Source organism: Lepisma saccharinum, chromosome 16, assembly GCF_977018435.1.
Source record: "Lepisma saccharinum chromosome 16, izLepSacc3.1, whole genome shotgun sequence".
Lineage (NCBI taxonomy): Eukaryota > Metazoa > Arthropoda > Insecta > Zygentoma > Lepismatidae > Lepisma > Lepisma saccharinum.
The window spans coordinates 58,645,203-58,663,028 of record NC_139244.1 but is presented as its reverse complement, the minus strand read 5'-3'; the positions used below and the strand labels follow the sequence as shown (position 1 = coordinate 58,663,028).

Here is a 17,826-nt window from a genome sequence, read left to right as displayed (position 1 = left end):
CAAAGGAACAGGAGTTGCAAGTATCTGGTCTTCCTTCTTTTAGTCCCTTTTTCCACCAGTAACAAGCGGCACTTCGTCAAACTTCAACAACAGCTATTATCAAAGTCTTGGATGTTGTACTAAACGCTCCGAGGATCCTTAACAGGACATTCCGTTGTACAGATCTGAGACTATCTCTGATTTGTTTTTGCGCTGTGAGATGCGCCCAGACTGACGCAGCATAGCATATCACTGGCATATCATTACTACAGTATGAGCAAGTAATTTCAATGGTGCACAATAACGTTTTGTGTGAACAACAAATCACACAGCATTTCACAGTGATAGTCGCTCCTGCGGCATCCAAACATATTTTTTAGAAAATAATTTTAGGCATTATATGTTTCAGAATAGTGTTTCATATATTTACATTACATATATAGTATTTTACAGACTGAACCTTACACTTAACTTTTGTAGTCAACAATCATAACTAATTGATATATTACCTACGTGTAAAACGCAGATTTTCTGTTCTGAGATGGAGGTTCATTGTATGTTTTAAGTCCAATTTATCCTCATATTCGGCGTTTGTTGAAAGCTCTTTCTGTTTCAGTGTACATACTCTGCGTTTACAATAGACTTTCCCAGCTATATTTTCTGTTTCCTATTCTTTCGTTATTCTAACAGGCTTCTGTTTATGTTTTCTGATTCGTGTGTTTCGCTCTTGCTGCTCTCTGGTTTCCCATTAATTCCAGCCCCCCTTCCTCCCCCGTTGACAATTTTCTTCAAGACTCCTTGAACAAAATAAGCAAGGAAATCGTTAACTGGAATATCCTAATATAACAAAAGTCTGAATGGAATACATGTACGTACCCTACATATTTTTTAAATATTTAAACAAGTACACAATTCGAACAAGTGTTCTCGGATTACCAGTCAGGTTAAATTGGAGTTGGCTTCCAACGTTTCGAGGGCATACATTGGATAGCAATGCTAAGTTTTAGATTGGCACAGAATTTCCATAGTAAGGAGGGAACGAACTTTGAAGTTCGGGGAGGGGGGCAATCAATATCTAGCGCTTTGGCATAAAATTCGTATGATGATCATTATTTAGACACCATACCATTTGATGATAGTATGGTATAAAGTGGATTTTACTCTGGATTATTCGCTAAGCGGCATTGCGGTGGGTGTCATAGCCATCCGCCTCTCTTCCTTCTCTCCTAAATAAAACATCTGATGCATGAAAATGCAGTGAAGTAAAATAGAGCACAGACTACTAAATAAGAAATCCACGGGTAACTATTCGGTATTTTACGTTACTTTTCTGCCACTTTAGGATAATTAAGGTGAGAGAGATGGTTTCACACAGCATCAGGTACGGGGGCGCCACGAGCTCAGAGACAACAAAGTGGGTGCTGAAGAAGCAAGAAGAGATCAATTTGGAAGGAGTAAAAGTCGCGGGACCGTGTGAAAATATTTACTCCTTATTAAATTAATATTATTGCCGGTTTCTTAATTAATGCCCTAATTATTTTCTTGCTCGATTCGCTTGCAGTGCATTGCACAGTGTACAACAGCGGATTGAAGAAAAGGGGCATAGAGCGCTGGAAGTCACCACTACAGAAAAAAATAAAAAATAAAAAAAGGTACAATTTTTACGGTTCACATTATGTGATATTATATACGAAAATATTATTGTAGTTCTTGTCTTACCATTTACATGATATTGAACCACTTTTCCACCCCATTTCTTAGTGATGCACCCTTTTCGTTTTTGGCGCCCATGAGCAAGTGGAGAATAATTTGGGAAAGCGTAAATAGCACGGCATCCTTTGAAAGTATTGACGCAAAATTAAATTAATGTAATATTCTTGTAAGTATGCAAATAAATAGATATAAAAATTTTCCCGCTCGCTTCGCTCGCAATTATCCCTATTTGGGTCTTGATAAGATGATTGTGAAGGATTATACTGTAGCTACATTACGGTTTGATTTCATTTTTGTTATTTAGCGTCGCTTTTCTTTCACTTTGAGCTGATCGCGACGATGATAATAAATGATGATATGATAAAATTGATGAAGAAACACTCACAAATAACACTCATGCCCAGCCCGAAATTCAAACCCCTGGTCTTTGGCGTCGTAGCGCGCTGTGCTAATCACACCGCCGCGAAGGTCGGCTACTACATTGCCAGACACGACCAATATTCTTGGTGTTGATTGAATATTTAAGTAAATTTAGGAGATGATGCCGCAGTTCATTAGGTGAATCACTTTCCAAAAAGCTCAAAAAGTGCTTTTGCAACAGAAAAACGCGCCATCCCACAAATCGAGCGTGCCAAAGGCAAAATTGCACTAATTTTGCTTCGAATTTATTCCCCATCCAGCCTATTCACAGGACTTGGCCCGTGCGATTTCTTCCTGCAGGTGCACCATTTTAACGAAGTAGTTCTATTAAAAATATTATACTACTGTATTGTCTGTTCCGTGTGCTGTCATAATTGTACTAAATATACTACATACTAACGCATTGTAAAGAAGCCGATACAACAGGAAAATATGTAATGTAAGATGTGCATATCAAACTTGTCGCAGAAAGTGAATTTTACACGTGAGATACAATCCAGATTTTTTTTTACTTTGAAATACTCTAAGCCTAAGAGGAGAATTTGTTGCAGGAGGCAACAAATACTATTTTCACTATCTACGGCTCTGTGTATGAAACGATAACTGAATCAGTCATAGGAACAAACAAGTTCTGGTTAAGACAACTGCAGCATGAATATTTGGTTTGCCCCACTGGTGTACGCAGGGTAGGGGTTGGGGGAGATGATGGTGCTGCAGATCCACAATTACCGATGAATTTTTTTAGAAAATTTGAAACTGAAATTTTTATAAAATTATTTTTTTCAAATGAAAGCAGTAATAAACTCTGGAAAGTTCAAAATGATAAAAGCAAACTCCCCTTAAAACGACCCCCCGATATTTGTCTTTGAACAACTTTAAAAAGGAAGGCAAAAAATAATATTTATGAAATATTTTATATCCCGTCTTCTCCCAGAACACAGTGAAGCAGCTATGTAATATCCACCTTTACAATTCCGGCCGCCTCCGAAACGAAAAATCATGCGTATGCAAGTGGTGTGCCCAGTTAGATTTTTGTATCTTATCATTAAGTTGTGGGCTTTTTAACATCTATTCCCCGTCCAAAAACACTGCATTACACATAATTTATTTTCTGACATTTCAAATTATCTAAAAAATTAATGTGCTAGCTTTCTGCGTGTCGAAAATATACATTTTAAGATATAACTACTGACCACTTGACAGGCTATTGCATCCAAATTAAAATCAGTTACTATATTTATCAAAATAATATTTGGGGGTTATGATGATCGAATGTAGTTATGAATTTTGGACTATTATCCTTATGCTTGCTGCCTTGAAATTCTTGATTTGGGGGACTGCGTTCAGGGCCTTGAGGGGGATGGGCACTTCTGGTGGAGGGAATCATAGTCCCTCTTTGCCCCAGTAAAAAAAATGTCTAAAGCAGGAAATGGTGGCAAAAAGATGGCTAACGAAAGTCCTTGGTATATCACTGTATGTAGAGTTCGGTAGAGTTTTATTTTTAATCTCACTTTATGCACATAAATTTTTTTCGGGACTGTGGTCTTGTAGTTTAAAGTGGAATCCGAACAACTTGTACCTCCACCTTGCATTAAACCCGGAGCCCTTTGATTACAAAGAGGTCGCATTACCACTACGCTACTCATCAAAGAAAGAAAAACTAAAACTCTTCCACAACTTTTCAAGACAGGAACTGTTCCATTTGGAACATAGAAGGGTAGGAGAAAGGTCTGTTCCTCTTTCTGATAGCGAAGGAAGTGTGATAATTTACATTGAAATTTCTTAACATTTTGATGTTATCCCCTCAAAAATAGGACGAGGCCAAATGATTTTTTTTATTTCCATGTGTTAGTACATACAGCGTAAGTCAAAATGATTTTTCCGATTTCAGTGTCTATTTATTTCATTGTAATGATACGTAAATGTCTGATATTACACACACAGATTACACTGGTCTACATATGAATTTTTTTTTTTCTGCTGACTTAGATATTTTAACTGATTCTATATAATTTGAGGTCGCTGATTTTAAATATGTAGTCAGAAAAAGTGTATCACGTCACAATTTTTTACAAATCACATTTGAAAATTTTCACAATATTATAATACTGGGCTAAACTCCAACAATTTTCCATATAGATATCTGCACATAATGAAATTATAGGACTATACATAGGTGGCGTAGCTGATAACAGGTATTAAGTTGCATTGTTTCACAAGTCACATTTCAAAATTTTCAGAAAATTATATCCGGTTACATGCCAACAGCAGTTGCAAAGAGAATGTGACGTAGTCAGATGTCCATGCAGAGTATCACGTCACGTTGTTTAACAAACATACGTTTCTATTTTCTCAATAGGGAGATTTTAATGGACAAAAAGTTTAGGCAATTCCGGCAAAGTGATCAATTTGTTTCACGAGCACATACAGTCAACACCTGATGTCTGTTCTTATGCTAAACTTAACATACACCACAGAATAGCACAACATGCATACCTACTTAGGCAAAAATTTTCGTTTCTTTGATTTTCTGGAGTAGGTGGCCTCAGGAACGTCACGCTGCAAGAATCAGCAATAGTCGGCCATCATATTTTCATTCCATCTCCCCTGATATCAGTGCTCCATGGTTTTTATGTCTTGGTGGAAGCTTTCGCCCTGTTCTTCACTTACGTCACCAAGATTGGACGAAAATACATATAAGTGGCTGTGCAGGAATTGAAGCTTGACACTTATATTTACTCCTAACTTTTGAAACATCACCAACAAATTTTCAACTAGAACCTCGTAGTAGTGCACCCTGAAGTTTCCAAGAAAGTTTGTAATGACATCAGAAAAGGCACACCATGCATCTTTCTCTGTGCGGTTCATTGTTTGTAAGAATTCTTCATCTTGCATTAGCATCCTTATCTCAGGACCATCAAAAATACCTGCTTTTACTTTTTCATGCGCCAATGCAGGAAATTTTGAGCAAATGTATTTAAAGCAAGCCCCATTCTTATCCAGAGCTTTTACATACTGCTTCATTAATCCCAACTTAATGTACAGTGGAGGAAGTAACAATTTCTTAGGATCAACAAGCGGCTTGTTCTGGATGTTTTTCGCCTCGACTTGAAAGCTTTTCCTGGCAGGCCACAGTCTTCGTACCCAATGTTCGTTCCTTGCTCGACTGTCCCATAAACACAAAAAGCATGGATATTTCGTAAAACCTGCTTGTTGACCAAGTAACATTGAAATGACCTTGAGATCTCCGCACACAAGCCAACTGTCATTTGCGTACTTTATCTTTCGAAGCAGTTCTTTCATTGTTTCGTAGCTTTCCTTCAAATGTACGGAGTGGCCAACAGGAATGGATGCTAACTTATTGCCATTATGCAGCAACACATACTTCAAACTCCTCTTTGAGCTATCAATAAAAAGCCTCCATTCTTCTGCATTAAACGTATACGTACATCCCATAGCTTCAATTAGTCCCTTCACATCTGTACAATAGACAAGTTCTTCGTCCCTTTTAAAATATCTTAATGGATGCCTCTCTCTGTCCCGATACATGAAGGTTGTTCCAGACGCTAACATATTTCTTTCCTTTAGTCTACACAGGTCCTGCATACTTTATGAGGTGCCCAGGATTTATCTTGGTCACCCAATTTAATTCCGAAATATGCACTATATGCTTTCCTTACAAAGTTAGTAATATTTGTCCTTTGTTTTGGGGTTAACAATGTTCGAATAACTGATTGAAATAATATTCATTATAATATTCCATGTGCTGCCAACTTGTAACCTCTTTACGGACTACGTTGTTTCATTGCTCTAAATATACATCCCTAATATTAGATATTTTTCTATTTTCCTCCAAAACCTGACGTGATAGAAAAAAACGGATTTCGGTTTTGGATTTACCACCCTCGAATTACTAAAGAACAACCATCAGCCTCCAGTCAGCAAAATGGACGTAGACCAGTGTTATATAAATGTTCTCTGTGTGATCCACGTGTTACACGACACACATCTAGTCTATAATCAAGTTCCTGCCACAACTTTTCCTAGCATGTCAGGGTCCACGTCGGCTATGGCTGCAGTGATGCGCTCACGCATTTCCACCAATGTTGTAGCATTTTCTAATTGACTTGCCAGAAGGCGGTTCAACCACAAATCTTGTTCGGAAATGCCGCTGAACGAAAATACAGAACGCTTTCTGCTGTCCAGCGGTAGCCATTTTCCTCACTGCTACTAAACTGCCTTCTGGTGGCCGACAGCGCAACTACGAGTCTTTAATAGAAAGAAGAAGAAAACTTTTTGAGATTTTATTCCATAAAAAAATTACATACGCAAGAAAAGCTAATTACCTTTCGTATAAGAAATGAACGAAATCGGGAACATCATTTTGACTTACGCTGTACAGCTACAATAAGGTATACCAAGTTTTACTCTTCCCTTTTGCTGTTTTGAGAAAAGCCTAATTCTAAAGTTGCGGATTTCGCAATAATTTAATATTTAAAGCGTTATATCTACTAACAGCGTCAATATCCAACTAATGTGCTATTTCAGTGAGTGCTAATAGTGAGCTTTCATGCCGAGTAAAAAAAAAATGGTAGTGTTGTTTAACCAAGATATTAAGGGCCGAAATAAGTAAAAATACAGTGGAAACTTGTATTTTAGGCCCTCTTTATTGCCGCATAACAATGGAAAGCAACAATACCCCATAAAACAATTGACTATATACAAGCAAACAGTGTTACACTAACAACATATTTTTAAGAAGTATAGATAGAACCTCAGAATTGCATGTTTAAGGCCAGTGGTGGCGACTGGGTTCCAAAACCTGGGGGTGGGGCGGTGCAATGAAAATTTACTTTCTCTTGGTAGACAAGGCTTACCATTAAGAAGCCATAGTGAGGAGGCAAAAAAATGGGGAGCAACTATCCCTTAAATCGTCGCCACTGTTTAAGGCTGCCATTTTAATTAGAACGTGAAATCGGAACATTTTTTACCACACGACTCCTCTGTTTCCAACCATTAATATCGTGTGCCGGAACCATCTGAGTATGCGTGTTTGCCCATTTCTCAATCAAAACATCTGTGGTATCTGTTGGCAATGGGCAATCCACTCGACAACGCGAGATTCTAACTGTGGGCTGCGAACTGAACGCAGGCAGTTCTCGAACATTTCTATCTGATTCGAACCAGAACACCACTAGTGTGTCTTGTCCTTCCATGCTTGCAGCTCTTATGAAAGCCGAAACCCACCAACTTGTCCATATTCAGGTACTTGCAAGTGTTCAAAATTGTGATTGATTCATTGATCTGCTTTATTTTACTTCGCCTTTTGTGCCACTTTTGGCTAATTTGCGGAGATTGGGATGAGTGATGATATTATGAAATTGATGAATGGACACTCAAAAAACATCCATGTCCAGGCCGGGATTTGAACCCGGTACCCCTGGCCTCGTAGCGCTATGTGATAAGCTCCACTAGGGGCGGCTGTTTAAAGATGCCTATCACAGCTTCCTCAGTCTTGTCATATATCGGTACGAAACAAAGGAAGTTTTCTCGAATATAGCCGGATCGAGAAACAATTAATGCACAGTTCCCAACACATCTAATGTTTCGTCTCCCAATGTGATCAAATGCTTGTCTACAGTGACGTGCCCAAGGGAGGGTTGGTGGGGTCATAACCCCATTTGACAAAGTATTCCTTAAAAAAAAAAGAACGTCAAAGACAGACAAATATGGCAAAATGAGGACTGACCACCAAAAATAGTATTCCTAACCCCTCTCCCTTCCGGAAATTCTGGGGATACCACTCTTTATCTCGGACACATTATTTATAATGAACTCACCAGAAGTTTTTATCATTTCGTATAGGAGACTTAAGTAAGATCGTTCTTCTCGCAGGTTTGTATATGATCCTTTATGGTTTTGTCGCCTGCCTTCGCACCTAACCTTAATAAACACCTAATTTTCCATCCTTGTGACTTGGATCTTCAAGACTTTAGAAGATTGATTGAATTGCTTTATTTTACTTCGCTTTTTGTGCCACTTTTGGCTAATTTGCGAATATGGGGATAAGTGACGATATGATGAAATTGATGAATGGACACTCAAAAACATCCATGCCCAGGCCTGGATTCGAAACCGGAACCCTTGGCGTCGTAGCGCGATGTTGCAACATCCTCCAGTTGGACACCAGTCGTCACAAAGTTAGTCCGCTACTCCATTTGTCGGGAACAGACTCTTAGTAACTCATCAAGGCTTGCTGGGTAACAAGTATAACAAAGCCAATATCTGAAATATCAGTATCTGCTGTAGGTTCACACATGCATATGCATTTTTCTATTATATAAGGTTACAAACCGCATACACGGAATTTGGTCCGGGCACAACTAAATCATCAATCAGAACTTTGTTTTTCAGTTGATTTGTGCAGTTTATTTCTTTCTTAATAAACTGCTCCAATACCCGGTATTGCTGAAATATTAACTTTAGAGAAAGACCCCTTCGATCTCTTCAGCCCTCGACCCGAAATAGCACTACACTGAGGCTCCGGAAGGTCCGCTGTCGTCATTGTCTTCATCTTTGGACCCGAACTGGAACTAGATGTAGACTTCGTTACTTTTCATTTTCAAATCACTAGATCTTATAAAGCCACCAATGGACACTGATCGACTGTATGAGTTGCCACACTTACCTCTGAAGTCTCATTAACCGATTCTATTGTACAGATCAACCGGGAAATGAATATTCTCATATTCTAGAACGTTCAGCAGGAAAACGATTCGTTAATGTAGCCAGTAGTAGTTCGACTGCTTCTCTTATTCAAGAACGTTCTCTCTCGCGCTTTCCAGAGATTAAAAATTACAACGAATCGTCCTACTTGTGACGCTACCTTTGTTGTGCAGCTTTCAAATGCTGACAAGTTTTTCCATAGTGCTCAAGTTCGCTGCGACAACACCGAAAGCGCAAGAAAAGTTTACGTGCAATATTATGAACAACAGGGTTATAAAACATTCTTCGTCTTGCCTTGATAATTATTTCTCTCTTTAAGTCATCGTCCTATTATTCAAGAAGACAAAAACCTATTTTTTTTCTGAAGTAAATTGAAAAATTTCCGATCCTCACCTTGGATACGTGCTATTAACAATAAGAGGGTTATAGAGCATTCTCTGTCTTGTCTCGATAATCATAACTCTCAAATTATGATCACATTATTCAAGAAACTAAAAGCCTCATTTTATCTAGTGTAAACAGAAAATTTTCGGTGGGGGGCTGTGGGGGGCTCGAGCCCCCTTGGATACGTGCCTGATGTCAGATTAAGATCAATGACTTGCCTGTTGTATGCAGTAATACCGATCTCACTTCAAAACCTTTCTACGCTGAATATGACATGGTTTAACAAGTTGAACAAGGGATGCTGGACGGCGTGAGGAAGAAAATGAAGGGGTGATGAGGCACCCTTCCCCACCTCCTGGCGGGCCCCCTGATTCTAAGTAAACCCAAACTCATACACGAAAATAGTTATCGAACTACTAACACCGAAAAAGTTACCAACTGTATATTGCCAAGTTCATAGTTAATGCCAATCTTACATACCTACAAGTTTCTTGCGAACAATTTAATAAGTGTAAAATATCAGCACTATGCCACGAAAATTTGTGTTTCTGTTGTCTCGGCACGGCGAGGTTGTCAGTTTCGGAATGGTGTCCTTCCTTAATCCACAAAGCTGCATACTTTGGGGCAGGGAAATCTTATGACTGAACCATAAATAACAAATGATTTTTCAATGGTGTCTGTTACATAGTTAAGACATGGAATAATATATCCTTTCAATTCCATTTTTCTTTAAAGGGATAAAAACACTTCTGGCAGGGATAAAAATAATTTTCTTTTGCAGGGGATAAAATTTATTGTGGTGGGGAAATCACCAGCAGCTCCTTCGCTTAATTTGCACACTGCTTAACTCATTTAATTATTAACCTTCCTAAAATACCACTCTTTCTCCCCTCTGTCTTAACACATTCTCCCCGCTCCCGAACTTTCGTTTCATTACTAACATAAAAAGTAAAGTGTTCCCCTGTGCTTTGCACCAAGCTATGAAGGCGTATACGGGGTGTGGAGTTAGGGCCCCACACTTTCTTGATCACGGCCGAATGTGGGGCCCGCCTTTATCTCCCAGAGTATCCTGCACGTACCCACTTTATACGACGCTGGGCGGGCACCAGAGCCGCTTGAAGAGGTGGAAAAAATCCCGGGTCTCTCGCATGGTATTCAGACGCTAGCTGAGCTACCGCGGTTTTCATTACTAGCAATGCAGATGCAATTCAATTACTAGCAAGTAAGATCTTACAACCAAGTTCGTTTCTAGAACGCCGGAACAATCTTGGTCCACTATATCCATGAGACGTTATCTAGATTTAGCTTCAGTGCCTCGTACATACATATAATTCAAACCGTCAATACATGGACGAAGAGAAAAACGGGGGAACCGAAATTCCGCTGATCTGACGCCCTTGTTTATTTTAAAGGCAGCAGGACACTAAGCACCTACCCCTGAACATATGCGGGTGGAGGTTGGGCGTCTTCAGGAATTTCCCATTTTTCTTTCCTTGTCTGTTTATTACTGAGGGAAAATGCAGGGCTTGAAGCTGAACGCTAGTTGTGGAAGCATTCCCTTTCATCCCGTGCTGCGGCGACCTATTGAAAGATAAATTATTTTCTACAGCACGCTGCATTCTTTATGGAACCAAAACACAATTATAGTCTGCCCCTTCCAAGGTCAAGTGGAAACAACCTGAATTTGTTTTCTAAACATATGAAGTCACGTACGCGGTCAAGAAGACGACGTGGGCGACTCAATGCTTTCCGTATCAAGTTATGTTTATTCCGTACTGAAAGAGACAAACAATATCCAGTCTGTAGGCCACATCGAACCAACGAAAAGCGACGTACAATAACGAAGAAATAACTAATTCCACAAAGAGGATATAGGTATCTCACATATTTAATAATAATAATAATAATAATAGTAGGTAAAATGTAAAGTTTCCCGCGCATATAGCACCGTGCATGAGGCAAATTTAGGGGACGTGGGAGCACATATTCTTGATCTCGGCCATTTTGGAGGTGATGTGTTCAGCACCACACTCCGGCCGCCCTTACTCCCGAGGATTACCCCAAGGTACTAATTTTTTTGAGTCAGGGTGAGCCTCAAATAATAATAACAATAATAATAAAAATAAACTTCTGTATCTGTATAATAAACGAAACTTTGTATCAAGATACTTTGAGAGTTACTTACAGATATGTACTTAATTTTACATTCATTTTGGAAGACAATGTATGTTTCATAATTCCCGGGTCTCTTTGGTTATTCCTAGAACAAACTTGTTTATGAGATGGGGCCTAGTGTTGTGTAGGCCCCACCAGATCAAAACAAACATTGGAGGAGCAAGGGAGTTTGTGCTTGCTTCATAGCATTGCTAGCGACTTCTGCCCTGTCACGAATTCACAACTCTCATAAACAAATGCGTGTGAAATAATGTGTAACTGTAAAGACAAGAGAAGAATTCGCACGAAACCTAGTGGTGTGAAAAGTTGGGTAAAGTAAGGTTGAACCCGCATTATTTTATTTTTTAAGAAATAAACTTGAAATGAAAGTGAGGAAACAACAACACGAACAACAAAAAGAGAGGTTAGGCAGAAATATTGATCTGCTTTCCTGATGATACATACCACATTTCATTTAGCATAACAGAGGGCTTCCAGCCATTGGATGTAACCGTCACTTGAACCTTACATCCATGCATATACCTACCTATATGTATGTATGTATGTATGTAAATATATTTATGCATATTCACTACTTACCCATTTTTGACATTTGCAACGCTCTGTAGAAATTAAATATTCAGAGCTTAATCATCGAAACCCAACAAACAATAGATGTACAATTTGCCAGTAAGAAATTTTCTTTTCAGTGCATAGGTGGGGAGGGGGGGGAGCGGGAACAAAATAGAAAACTTACAACTCTGCTAAGATGGTAATTACTGTAAATTTAGAGCTTTTAGGCAGATTTTTTTTACAGTCGCTGTATACCTTTGAGGACTAGAGTGATAATTCATTTGAGTAAAATTGGGTCAAGGCCTTCGATAAGGCGGGAGGAAAATGGATTTTCGCTATTTTGCGCGATTACAAAATGCTGTAAGTTGAGAGATGTTTAGTTTTTCTTTCGGCGAAGTGACGAACTTGATTGATTGATTAATTTGGTGTTTTAAGTCCACTAAGGCTAATCGGGACTGGACCTACAGTTTCAAGTGGGATCCAAACCATTATGTGCCTCTACTGGGTAGAAGTGGCGAACTTGTTTCAACAAGTTAAACTTACTCTAACCTCTGGCGCGCAACTACTCTAACCTCTGGCGATATCTTGAATTGTACAAACATTGCCACAACAACAAAAACAGTGCTTTAATGTCGCACAAATATCTACACATTCAGTTGCTTGCTATAAGCGAGTGGTGTCAAAGCTACTATTTTAAACAGTGGATCTACAAGCTGATGATCGATTTGCTGACTGGATTGGTTTTCGTAGACACACCCGCATAATGTCGTTCGAATCTGTGCTTCAGGACAACTCAGGGCATTATTAAATGCCTCGATACCCATGGAGAACATGATAAGCTGCAACCCTAGCTCCAACTTGTTCAAACACAAATCTAGAACATATTTTAAAAACGAAGATTAATTGCTTCACAATGAAACTACTCGTTACGACCCTGTTGATTACAATTTTACAACTTTGTTCACTACAATGATAACAAACAATTGAGGATTTGAGGAATACAAGGGTGGAGGAGCGGCACCTCACGGTCGTACACATGCTTGACACATGCGTACATGAACATACCTTAGCCTACAAGAAAAATTGTCCTTGCAAGAAAAATTGTCATTTAACCAACTTTTACCTCAAGTATGCATTTTGTATGCGATATTTAATGGGAATAAAATTTGACTATTCCTAAAAAAAATATTTCGGTCCCCCCTTTTTCTTCTATCTTTCTCGGCGACACTGTAATGCTGACAGACGCTCTTTGATATTTTCAAAATAAAAGGTTTCCTCTATTCGGAGGAACGTTGTTGTCCATACCTTACTTTCTTCTGTTTTGTTATTTTACGTCCTTTTTTTACCTCTCCAGGTTAATCACAATACAATGAGGATGAAGGATGAATTGATGAGATAGATGACGGAACAGACACATATCGATTACCCAAGATTCGAACCTAGAACCTAGGATCAGTGTGTGAAAGTGCAACCCCCCTCTTTGAAAGGTTAGCCCCCAGTCCCTGGTTTCTATCCGGCCCTCTGGATTACTTCCTGCTTTAATCCTTCAAACCCTCCTTTCACCTCACCCTGGGTGCAAAGCGAGCAGATTATATTTGAGCCGGAAATACGAAAGGGGGGTTTCACATAACAATTTATATTTTTAGTCCCTGGTTCGTTACGCATGTACATGAAGTGAATAAACAACTGGTTTAAAATGGACAGTACTGTAGTTCTTAGAGTTAATTCAGCAAATCATAACATTTCTAGTAGTGTCTCCTCGATGGCGCAGTGGTAGCGTCGTCGCCTTGCAATCAAGGGGTCCCGGGTTCGATACCCGTTGGAGGTACATAGTGGTTCGGATCCAACTTTAAACTGTAGGTCCAGTCCCGATTAGCCTTACTGTGCATAAAGTGGACTTAAAACACAAAATCAACAAGAACAGCAACAACATTTCTAGTAGGATTATATTGTTTATTATACGTTGTTATATATATATCTCTGCAAAATTATCTCTGCGGGCCTACCCTCAGCTGAAATGATATTCCGTTCATTACAAATGCGTTTCCTTACGCCTTTACTCTTTCTTTTGGGCATCAACTATTCAATACGGAAATATCCAAATATTCAAAACTTTTCTAAAGGGTACTTGGGACAGCAAACAGGGGTTGGCTTACACCAAATGCTACACTCTTATAATAGTCTAGCCACCAAAAGTGGACTAAACTCGAGGAGATATTCCTCGTCGTCGAAAGATGGGGAAACACTGTTTTCTATAAAAGTCCAATTGGCTTTTTTAGTCTGGGTAAACGTCCGTGGACGTGGACCACGTAGCGTTGGAAAATTCCACTGTAACGGTCTTTGGAAAGACATCTCCCCCACTGGAGTGATAAAGAAATCTAATATCCAGCAAAGCACAATCCAATGAGCACATACACTTACATCCAGTAATAACATATAAGTACGCACATGGAAAACATATTACTTAACCCTACACCTTGTAGCTGGCCAGCATTAATTAACATATTTTCAAAACCAGTAATGGTCAATCCGACCATTACAAGTGCTCTGAGATTTTTCTTGGCTATGACAATTATGTTACAAAGATTTCATGCAAAATATACAAATAACAAGTATGTACAGGAGACAAGCAAGTTGCTTGAACCAACAGAGGGTTTCGTACCAAAGCAACAAAATGCAAGGGATACAATACCTGGATCTTCTTTGCAATCTTCAAAACAGCATGCACTGCACGTGAACGGTGCAACTAGACTATAGAAAAAAACGATCCTTTCCGAGAGTCACCCAATCTACAGGCAACTGAGCTGCTTATTGCGTCGCCCCGGTGTGGAAGGTCACACTTGCTTCTTAATGTTCGTTTCAAACGACACTTGTTTCTTGTTTACTTATTCTTCTGAAATCTGCTTTTGCCTGAATCTTCCTTAATGCATCAAAATATCTGCTTTCGAAAGTTTTAATGAGCACGTTTTAAGAACATCTCAACGACCAAAGTCAAGAATTAGTAAAACTTTTGACTGTCTTCTAATCACCGCAAATTAGCAAATATATTTCCATCAATGGATTGTAAATTGATTATGTACGAGTTACATGTAAATATATTTTGTAAACTTCAAGTTAGTATATTTCATTGATTGATTGATTGATTTGGTTTATTTTACTTCGAATTTCTGCCACTTTTGGATAGTCGCGAAGATGAAGATGAGTGATGATTTGACGAAATTGATTAAGTGATACTCAGAAAGCATACTCATGCCCCTGGCGCTGACCACTCCGACGGTTAGTGTATTTCATTTTACATAGAACTTTAAATAATATTTTTCTTCCATGTGCAGCAAGTTGTACCACAGTTATGTACGGAATTTGGCAACTTCGACATTTCCGTTAACGAAACAAATAGTTGATGAAGGTACGATGAATAAAAGCGAACTATAAAGATCACATTTTATGTATTTTCCGTCCGTAATTATAATACGAATAAAGTTAACCCACAGTTTTAAATTTTCACATGCAAATTTGCTTCATTATTCGGGATGGTTGATTAGAGGATAACAGCAGTGTACGTAAAAAGCATCAAGCATAGCGTTATGGACCTCAGGTTGAAATTCTAAGTAAAGCATGCAGGTGCAAAAATCCCTCCACTTATTTCATGAGTTCATGATTCATGCTTATGTCACGTCGTAGATATGTAAAAAGAAATTAGAGAGGTGTTTACAGTGTAACTGCGAATGGTCTATGCTATGTGTACTAATCAGAAAGTAGTATATCCATAGTTGAACTCACATTGACAGACAAACAATTTTATCGACATGTCAATTATTCCATAAATCTAGACTTAAGACTACATTCAATCCAATTTGCAATTATTTCTGAGCAATCGACAGGTATATGTTGTCAAATTGTTTACCCTCACTTACAAACAGAACATTTTGCTGAGAGAAGTTGCCATAGGCATAACTTGGTGGAGGCAAGGGCGGGCAACCGCGCCCCCCTCCAAAATCATGTGTTGAGTGAAAGAGAGGTATATTCCACACATAAAATGTCAGAGACAGAAAATAGTTCAGAACTCAATGTGCTGTCAGGAATGTGTGAATTGGTTTGAGTTTCTGTTTTAAGTCCACTTTATGCACAGTAAGGCTAATCGGGACTGGACCTACAGTTTAAAGTGGAATCCGAACCACTTGTGCCTCCACCGGGTATCGAACCCGGGACCCCTTGATTGGAAGGCAATGACGCTACCACTGCGCCATGGGGGAAGCCCCAGGAATGTGTGAATATAAGAACACTGATCATGAGTTTCAACCCAGAACTTTCTTGTGTGTGAGGAACAACATTTACGAGAACATTTTCCAAATTTGAAATGAAATGTTCAAAACATTTCATTTAAAACCTCCATGAGTTCAGGATGCTGTGAGCATTCTTTCTTGCCCTCGAAGGTTCAGGACCAATACACTGTATACTCAAAGCTACTGGGCATTAAATACTTCGCCTTATTGCTGTTTTGTATATTTAACAAACGAATGATATTAATAGGTCCAAAATGATAAATGAATTTTACTCGGACGCAACTCGTCAAGGAAGGAAACTGAAGCTTCATTAGATTTTTGATTGATTGATCGATTGATTAGGTGTTTTAAGTCCACTTTATGCACAGTAAGGCTAATCGGGACTTGACCTAAAGTCTAAAGTATGATCCGAACCATTCTGTACCTCCACCGGGTATCGAACCCGGGACCCCTTGATTACAAGGCGACGACGCTACGCTACCACTGCGTCATCGGGGAGGCCTGAAACTTCATTAAAACTAGAAGCTTCACTCATACTTGTGTGCTATATGTGGTATGTGGCGGATCGGATTTATATGCTATATAAAGATCGAAATATGCTATGCATAAAAACACCTTCGAAATTGTATTATGGTCTATTTAGTATGTTTATGACCTCACGGATACTCTTGGGGATGCCACGTCTCACATGATTCCAAATACTGAAGGAATTCCCTTCTAAAGCCCACATTTATTGCGTGGCTGGATACCATCATTTTTCAACATAGATAGCGCAAAACTATTGCATTTCTATCACTTGTATTTGAAGAATAGATATCGTTTACAGAGGAGGAATTGATGAGTTGCTGTGCTCATTTATAGTTTTCTTCTGCAATAATAGAACCATTATGCACTAGAGGTATTAACTGCTCAACATGAGTGACAAAACTTGCTGCAAACAAATTGTAAAATTTACACGCTAGAAAATAGTTTAACTATACTGTGCTAGATGAAACTAAATTCATGCAAACAACCTCACACCGTACTGCATACTTTGCACACCATGGTACAGAGTTTTCAAAGGCCTGAAACCCAAAGCACATGACCAGTTTTCTTGAAATATATTATTATTTAATGAGGATACAGGGGTAAAAAATGATGATAAATAATTCAGAATCACCCCTTCCCCTCTCCAGGTACACTTTGGACTCATCGTATATACATGCTTGAGCTCTGATTCTTGTTCTTTAAAAAATGGCAGAAATGCAAAGAGCGAACTATCGCGCCCTCTCACAGAAAAGACTACAAAATTTAGAAAGAGAACTATATTGGTTAAATGTCCAATTTATAAAGTAGGTATTGTCAAGGTTTTCAGGGCTTTGCAAATACTGTGTGGTCCTTACGGCATGGAGGAAGTCCTGCTCTTCACGGCCACCGGAAATCACATGAAACCGTGGAAGATTTATGCGTGTGAAAAATTCCATACAAGTCGATATTTCTGTGCTGGGACGTACACAGTGGATAGCAGAAAGTCAACGAATCTGAAAAGTTTCATGCATGCTGTGTGACGTATAAATTATCTTGTTAAGTTGTTGTTCTAACCTCACTTTACGCA

At 38.9% G+C, this 17,826-nt stretch overlaps 1 protein-coding gene and 1 non-coding gene across 2 annotated transcripts in view; one reads left to right on the top strand and one right to left on the bottom strand.

Moving 5' to 3' along the window:
• Positions 1 to 17,826, top strand: part of LOC146000495 (uncharacterized) — a 337,315-nt gene that overhangs the window by 215,557 nt on the left and 103,932 nt on the right. The gene's annotated exons all lie outside the window — the stretch shown is intronic.
• Positions 16,131 to 16,205, bottom strand: TRNAG-UCC (transfer RNA glycine (anticodon UCC)). Its single transcript has one exon. It is a non-coding gene; the product is annotated as a tRNA-Gly (tRNA).